The following is a 9459-nucleotide window of genomic DNA, read 5'->3' on the forward strand; positions in this document are numbered from 1 at the left end:
TCCATGGTTGTTGAACCCCAAGATGTGCTTACGTGTTGGTCGCCTGGACTCGTAGTTTGGACTAGTTCTGAACCGTTTCTTGGACTATTACTCACTGTTTTCGGATCCCGGAGTGATTTCCACGATGACGAACCCTAGGGTACGTTTACGTGTCCGTCATCAACACTCGCAATTTTGGTTGATTCTGGTCAATTTAATGCACTATTACTAACCGTTTTGTGGTCCGAGAGCGATTTCCACGATTGACGATCCCCGGGTTGTGTTTACGTGTCGGTAATCAACACTCGTAGTTTTGGCTGATTTTGGCCTGTTTCATGGACTAGTACTCACTGATTTGGGGTCCCTGAGCGATTTCCATGATTGACGAACCCCAAGGTACGTTTATATCTCGTTCATCAATAATCCTAGGTTTGTCCGATTCTGGGCTTTTTCATGGACTATTGCTCACCGTCTTGGGGTCCAAAAGCTATTTCATGGTTCTGGAACCCCAAGGTGTGCTTACATGTTGGTCCTCTGGACTCGCAGTTTGGGCCGGTTCTGGCCTGTTTCTTGGACTACTACTCATTGTTTTGGGTCCCTGAGTGATTACCACGATGACGAACCCCAGGGTGCGTTTACGTGTCCGTCGTCAACACTAGCAATTTTTGCCAATTGTGGTCCGTTTCATGCACTATTACTGACCATTTTCGGGTCCTAGAGCGATTCCCATGATTGACGATCCACGGGGTGCGTTTACATGTCGGTCATCAAAACTCATAGTTTTGGCCGATTCTGGCTGTTTCGAGGACTATTACTCACTGATTTGGGGTCCCTGTGTGATTTCCATGATTGACAAACCACGGGGTGCGTTTATGTGTCGTTCATCAATAATTGTAGGTTTGTCCGATTCTAGGCTCTTTCATGGACTATTACTCACCGTTTCGGGGTCGAAAGCGATTTCCATGGTTGTTGAACCCCAAGGTGTGCTTACGTGTTGGTCGTAAGGACTCATAGTTTGGGATGGTTCTGGCCCGTATCTTGGACTACTACTAACTATTTTGGGGTCCCGGAGTGATTTCCACCATTGATGCACCTTGGGGTGCGTTTACGTGTCCATCGTCAACACTCGCAATTTTGGCCGATTCTGGTCCGTTTCATGCACTATTGCTCACCGTTTTGGGGTAGCAGAGCGATTTCCATGATTTGTGATCCCCGGGGTGCGTTTACGTGTTGGTCATCAACACTCCCAGTTTTGGCCGGTTCTGGCCCGTTTCGTGGACTATTACTCACTGATTTGGGGTTCGTGAGCGATTTCCATGATTTACTAACCTCGGGGTACGTTTATGTCTCGTTCATCAATAATCCTAGGTTTGTCCAATTATGGGCCTTTTCATGGACTATTGCTCACCGTTTTGGGGTCCCAAAGCAATTTCATTGTTGTTGAACCCCAAGGTGTGCTTACGTGTTGGTCATCAGGACTCGCAATTAGGGCCGGTTCTGGCCCATTTCTTGGACTACTACTCACTGTTTTGGGGTCCCAAAGTGATTACCACGATGACGAACCCTGGGATGCATTTACGTGTTCGTCGTCAACAGTAGCAATTTTGGCCAATCGTGGTCCGGTGTATGCACTATTACTCACCTTTTTCGGGTCCCACAGCGATTTCCACGATTGACGATCCCCGGGGTGCTTTACATGTCAGTCATCAAAACTCACAGTTTTGGCCGATTATGGTCCGTTTCGTGGACTATTACTCACTGATTTGGGGTCCCTAAGCGATTTCCATGATTGGCGAACCGCGGGGGTGCGTTTATGTATCGTTCATCAATAATCATAGGTTTGTCTGATTCTGGGCTCTTTCATGGACTATTACTCACCGTTTTGGGGCCCAAAGCGATTTCCATGGTTGTTGAACCCCAAGGTGTGCTTACGTGTTGGTCGTAAGGACTCGCAGCTTGGGCCGATTCTGGCCCATTTCTTGGACTACTACTCACTGTATTGGGGCCCCGAAGTGATTACCACGAAGACGTACCCCAGGGTGCGTTTACATGTCCGTCGTCAACACTCGCAATTTTATCCGATTCTGGTCTGTTTTATGCACTATTACTCACCGTTTTGGGGTCCTAGAGCGACATCCACGATTGACGATCCCTGCGGTGCGTTTACGTGTCGGTTATCAACACTCGTAGTTTTGGCCGATTCTGGCCCGTTTCATGGACTATTACTCAATGATTTGGTGTCCCTGAGCGATTTCCATGATTGCCGAACCCTAGGGTGCGCTTATGTATCGTTCATCAGTAATCGTAGGTTTGTCCAATTCTCGACTGTTTCATGGACTATAACTCACCGTTTTGGGGCCCCAAAGCGATTTCTATGGTTGTTGAACACCAAGGAGTGCTTACGCGATGGTCGTTAGGGCTCGCAGTTTGGGCCGGTTCTAGCCTGTTTCTCGGACTACTACTCACTGTTTTGGGGTCCCGGAGTGATTCCATGATTGATGAACCCTAGGGTGCGTTTACGTGTCCGTCGACAACACTCACAAATTTGGTCGATTCTTGTCCGTTTCATGCACTATTACTCACCGTTTTGTGGTCCTTGGTCGATTTCCACGATTGACGATCTCCGGGGTGCGTTTACATGTCGGTTATCAACACTCACAGTTTTGGCCGATTTTGGCCCGTTTCGTGGACTATTACTAACTGATTTGGGGTCCCCGAGCAATTTCCATGATTGACGAACCCCGGGGTGCCTTTATTGCTCGTTCATCAATAATCCTAGGTTTCTCAAAATCTGGGCTCCTTCATGCTTGATTACTCACCGTTTTGGGGACCCAAAGCGATTTCCATGGTTGTTGAACCCCATGGCATGCTTACGTGTTGGTCATAAGGAGTCGCAGTTTGGGCCGGTTCTGGCCCGTTACTTGGACTACAACTCATAGTTTGGGGGTACTGGAGTGATTTCCACGATGATGAACCCTAGAGAGTTTTTCCGTGTCCGTCGTCAACACTCGCAATTATGGCAGATTCTCGTTCGTTTCATGCACTATTACTCACCGTTTTGGGGTTCCAGAGCGATATCCATGATTGACGATCCCCGGGGTGCGTTTACATGTGGTTATCAACACTCACAATTTTGGCCGATTCTGGCCCGTTTCGTGGACTATCACTCACTGATTTGGGGTCCCTGAGAAATTTCCATGATTGACGAACCCCGGGGTGCGTTTATGTCTCGTTCATCAATAATCCAAGATTTGTCCGATTCTGGGCTCTTTCATGGACTATTACTCACCGTTTTGGGGTCCCAAAGCGATATCCATGGTTGTTGAACCCCAAGATGTGCTTTCGTGTTGGTTGTCAGGGCTCGTAGTTTGGGCCGGTTCTGGCCCATGTCTTGGACTATTACTCACTGTTTTGGGGTCCCAGAGTGATTTCGACGATTGACGAACCCTGGGTTGTGCTTACGTGTCTGTCGTTAACACTCGCAATTTTGGCCGATTGTTGTCCGTTTCATGCACTATTACTCATCGTTTTGGGGTCCCAGAGCGATTTCCACGATTGACGATACCCGGGGTTCGTTTACATGTCGGTCATCAACGCTCAGAGTTTTGGCCGAGTCTGGCCCATTTGGTGGACTATTACTCACTGATTTGGGGTCCGTGAGCGATTTCCACGACTGATGAACCCCGGGGTATGTTTATGTTCGATAATCCTAGGTTTGTCTGATTTTGGGCTCTTTCATGGACTATTACTCACCGTTTTGTGTCCCAAAGCGATTTCCATGGTTGTTGAACCTCAAGATGTGCTTATGTGTTGGTCGCGTGGACTCGCAGTTTGGGATGGTTCTCAACAGTATATTGGAATATTACTCACTATTTTCGGGTCCCGGAGTGATTTCCACATTGATGATCCCTAGAGTGTGTTTACATGTTCGTCGTCAACACTCGCAATTTTGGTTAATTCTGGTCCGTTTAATGCACTATTACTCACCGTTTTGGGGTCCGAGAGCGATTTCCATGATTTATGATCCCCGGGTTGCGTTTACGTGTCGGTAATCAACACTCATAGTTTTGGCTGATTTTGGCCCTTTTCATGGACTAGTACTCACTGATTTGGGGTCCCTGAGCGATTTCCATGATTGACGAACCCCAAGGTACATTTATGTCTCGTTCATCAATAATCCTAGGTTTGTCCGATTCTAGGCTTTTTCATGGACTATTGCTCACCGTCTTGGGGTCCCAAAGCGATTTCATGGTTCTGGAACCCCAAGGTGTGCTTACGTGTTGGTCCTCAAGACTCACAGTTTGGGCCGGTTCTCGCCCGTTTCTTGGACTACTACTCACTGTTTGGGGTCCAAGAGCAATTACCACGATGACGAACCCCGGGGTGCATTTACCTATCGGTCGTCAACACTAGCAATTTTCGCCAATTGTGGTCCATTTCATGCACTATTACTCACCGTTTTCGGGTCCCAGAGCGATTCCCACGATTGACAATCCCCGGGGCGCGTTTACATGTGGGTCATCAAAACTCACAGTTTTGGCCGATTGTGGCCCGTTTCGAGGACTATTACTCACTGATTTGGGGCCCCTGAGCGATTTCCATTATTGAGGAACCGCCGGGTGTGTTTATGTATCATTCATCAATAATCGTAGGTTTGTCCGATTCCAGGCTCTTTCATGGACTATTACTCACCGTTTTGGGGTCCAAAGCGATTTCTATGGTTGTTGAACCCCAAGGTGTGCTTACGTGTTGGTCGTAAGGACTCGCAGTTTGGGATGGTTCTGGCCCGTATCTTGGACTACTACTCACTGTTTTGGGGTCCCGGAGTAACTTCCATGATTGACAAACCCCGGGGTGCATTTACGTGTCCATCTTCAACACTCGCAATTTTGGTCGATTCTGGTCCATTTCATGCACTATTACTCACCGTTTTGGGGTAGAAGATCGATTTCCACGATTTGCGATCGCGGGGGTGCGTTTACGTGTCGGTCATCAACACTCCCAATTTTGGCCGGTTCTGGCCCGTTTCATGGACTATTACTCACTGATTTGGGGTTCCTAAGCGATTTCCATGATTTACGAACCTCGGGATACGTTTATGTCTCGTTCATCAATAATCCTAGGTTTGTCCGATTCTGTGCTTTTCCTTGGACTATTGCTCACCGTTTTGGGGTCCCAAAGTGATTTCATGGTTGTTGAACCCCAAGGTGTGCTTACGTGTTGGTCGTCAGGACTCGCAGTTAGGGCCGGTTCTGGCCCGTTTCTTGGACTACTACTCACTGTTTTGGGGCCCCGAAGTGATTACCACGATGATGAACCCCGGGGTGCGTTTACGTGTCCATCGTCAACACTAGCAATTTTGGCCAACTGTGGTCCGGTATATGGAATTTTAGCAATTTTCGTGTCCCAGAGCAATTTCCATGATTGACGATCCCCGGGGTGCTTTACGTGTCGGTCATCAAAACTCATAGTTTTGGCCGATTATGGCCCGTTTCATGGACTATTACTCACTGATTTGGGGTCCCTGAGCGAATTCCATGATTGACGAACCGTGGGGTGCGTTTATGTATCGTTCATCAATAATCGTAGGTTTGTCCGATTTTGGACTATTTGATGGAATATTACTCACCGTTTTGGGGTCCCAAAGCGATTTCCATGGTTGTTGAACCCCAAGATGTGCTTACGTGTTGGTCATCAGGAATCGCAGTTTGGGACGGTTCTGGCCCGTTTCCTGGACTACTACGCACTGTTTTGGGGTCCCGGAGTGATTTCCATGATTGAAGAACCCCGGGGTGCGTTTGCGTGTCCGTCGTCAACACTCACAACTTTGGCCGATTCTCATCCATTTCATGCACTTAGTCACCATTTTGGGGTCCCAGATCGATTTCCACGATTGACAATCCACAGGGTGCGTTTACGTATCGGTCATCAACACTCACAGTTTTGGCTGATTCTGTCCTGTTTCATGGACTATTACTCACTGATTTGGGGTCCCTGAGCGATTTGCATGATTGACGAATCCTGAGGTGCGTCTATGTCTCGTTCATCAATAATCCTAGGTTTGTCCGAATCTGGTCTCTTCCATGGACTATTACTCACCCTTTTGGAGTCCCAAAGCGATTTCCATGATTGACGATCCCTGGGGTGCTTTACGTGTCGGTCATCAAAACTCATAGTTTTGGCCGATTATGGCCCGTTTCATGGACTATTACTCAGTGATTTGGGGTCCCTGAGCGAATTCCATGATTGACGAACCGCGGGGTGCGTTTATGTATCGTTCATCAATAATCGTAGGTTTGTCCGATTCTGGACTATTTGATGGACTATTACTCACTGTTTTGGGGTCCCAAAGCGATTTCCATGGTTGTTGAACCCCAAGATGTGCTTACGTGTTGGTCATCAGGAAATGCAGTTTGGGACGGTTCTGGCCCGTTTCATGGACTACTACGCACTGTTTTGGGGTCCCGGAGTGATTTCCATGATTGACGAACCCCGGGGTGCGTTTGCGTGTCCGTCGTCAACACTCACAACTTTGGCCGATTCTCATCCATTTCATGCACTTAGTCACCATTTTGGGGTCCCAGATCGATTTCCACGATTGATGATCCCCGGGGTGCGTTTACGTATCGGCCATCAACACTCACAGTTTTGGCCGATTCTGGCCCATTTCGTGGACTATCACTCACTGATTTGGGGTCCCTGAGCGATTTCCATGATTGACGAAACCCGGAGTGCGTTTATATCTCGTTCATCAATAATCCTAGCTTTGTCCGAATCTGGGCTCTTTCATGGACTATTACTCACCGTTTTAGGGTCCCAAAGTGATTTCCATGATTGTTGAACCGTAAGGTGTGCTTACGTGTTGGTCGTCAGGACCCGCAGTTTGGGCCGGTTCTGGCCCGTTTCTTGGACTACTACTCACTGTTTTGGGGTCCAGATGTGATTACCACGAAGACGAACCCCGGGGTGCGTTTACATGTCCGTCGTCAACACTCGCAATTTTATCCGATTCGTGTCTGTTTCATGCACTATTACTCACCGTTTTGGGGTCCCAGAGCGATTTCCATGATTGACGATCCCCGGGGTGCGCTTACGTGTCGGTCATCAACACTCACAGTTTTGGCCGATTCTCGCCCGTTTCGTGGACTATTACCCACTGATTTGGGGTCCCTGAGCGATTTCCATGATTGACGAACCCCAAGGTACGTTTATGTCTCGTTCATCAATAATCCTAGGTTTGCCCAATTCTGGGCTTTTTCGTGGACTATTGCTCACTGTCTTGGGGTCCCAAAGCGATTTCATGGTTCTGGAACCCCAAGATGTGCTTACGTGTTGGTCCTCAGGACTCGAAGTTTGGGCCGGTTCTCGCCCGTTTCTTGGACTACTACTCACTGTTTTGGGGTCTCAGAGTGATTTCAACGATTGACAAACCCCGAGGTGTGTTTACGTGTCCATCATCAACACTCGCAATTTTGGTCGATTCTGCTCCATTTCATGCACTATTGCTCACCGTTTGGGGGTCGTAGAGAGATTTCCATGATTTGCGATCCCCGGGGTGCGTTTACGTGTCGGTCATCAACACTCCCAGGTTTGGCCGATTCTGGCCCGTTTCATGGACTATTACTCGCTGATTAGGGGTCTGTGAGCGATTTCCATGATTTACGAACCCCGGGGTACGTTTATGTCTCGTTCATCAATAATCCTAGGTTTGTCCGATTCTGGGCTTTTTCATGGACTATTGCTCACCGTTTTGGAGTCCCAAAGCGATTTCATGGTTGTTGAACCCCAAGGTGTGCTTACGTGTTGGTCGTCAGGACATGCAGTTTGGATCGGTTCTGACCCGTTTCTTGGACTACTACTCACTGTTTTGGTGTCCCAGAGTGATTACCACGATGACAAACCCCAGGGTGCGTTTACTTGTCCGTCGTGAACACTCGCAATTTTGGCCAACTGTGGTCCGCTTCATGCAGTATTGCTCACCGTTTTGGGGTGCTAGAGCGATTTCCACGATTGACGATCCCCGGGGTGCGTTTACGTGTGGGTCATCAACACTCACAGTTTTGGCCGGTTCTGGCCCGTTTCGAGGACTATTACTCACTGATTTGGGGTCCGTGAGCGAGTTCGATGACTGACGAACCTCGGGGTTCGTTTACGTCTCGTTCATCAATAATCCTAGATTTGTCTGAATCTGGGCTCTTTCATGGACTATTACTCATCGTTTTGGGGTCCCAAAGCGATTTCCATGGTTGTTGAACCCTAAGGTGTGCTTACGTGTTGGTCATCAAGACTCGTAGTTTGGGCCGGTTCTGGCCCGTTTCTTCGACTATTACTCACTATTTTCGTGTCCAGAAGTGATTTCCACAAAGACGAACCCCGGGGTGCGTTTACGTGTCCGTCGTCAACACTCGTCATTTTATCCGATTCTGTATGTTCATGCACTATTACTCACTGTTTTGGGGCCCCAGAGCCATTTCCACGATTGACGATCCCCGGGGTGCGCTTACGTGTCGGTCATCAACACTCACAGTTTTGCCAAATTCTGGCCCGTTTCGTGGACTATTACTCACTGATTTGGGGTCCCTGAGTGATTTCCACGATTGATGAACCCCGAGGTGTGTTTATGTATCGTTCATCAATATCGTAGGTTTGTCCGATTCTGGGTTCTTTCATGGACTATTTCTCACCGTTTTGGGGTCCCAAAGCGATTTCCATGGTTGCTGAACCCCAAGGTGTGCTTAGGTGTTGGTCGTCAGGACTCGCAGTTTGGGACGGTTCTGGCCCGTTTCTTGGACTACTACTCATTGTTTTGGGGTCCCGGAGTGATTTCCACGATTGACGAACCCCGGGGTGCGTTTACGTGTCCATCGTCAACACTCGCAATTTTGGCCGATTCTGGTCCGTTTCAGGCACTATTGCTCGCCGTTTTGGGGTGGCGGACGGATTTCTATGATTTGCGATCCCCGGGGTGCGTTTACATATCCGTCGTCAACACTCACAGTTTTGGCCGATTCTGGCCCGTTTCGTGGACTATTACTCACTGATTTGGGGTCCCTGAGTGATTTCCACGATTGATGAACCCCAAGGTATGTTTATGTATCGTTCATCAATAATCGTAGATTTGTCCGATTCTGGGTTCTTTCATGGACTATTACTCACTGTTTTGGGGTCCCAAAGCGATTTCCATGGTTGTTGAACCCCAAGGTGTGCTTACGTGTTGGTCGTCAGGACTCGCAGTTTGGGACGGTTCTGGCCCATTTCTTGGACTACTACTCACTGTTTTGGGGTCCCGTTGTGTGTACCACGATGACGAACCCCGGGGTGCGTTTACTTGTCCGTCGTGAACACTCGTAATTTTGGCCAACTGTGGTCCTTTTCATGCAGTATTGCTCACCGTTTTTGGGTCCCAGAGCGATTCCCACGATTGACGATCCCCGGGGTGCGTTTACGTGTGGGTCATCAAAACTCACAGTTTTGGCCGGT

The sequence above is a fragment of the Triticum aestivum genome, chromosome 1B (assembly GCF_018294505.1).
Source record: "Triticum aestivum cultivar Chinese Spring chromosome 1B, IWGSC CS RefSeq v2.1, whole genome shotgun sequence".
NCBI lineage: Eukaryota > Viridiplantae > Streptophyta > Magnoliopsida > Poales > Poaceae > Triticum > Triticum aestivum.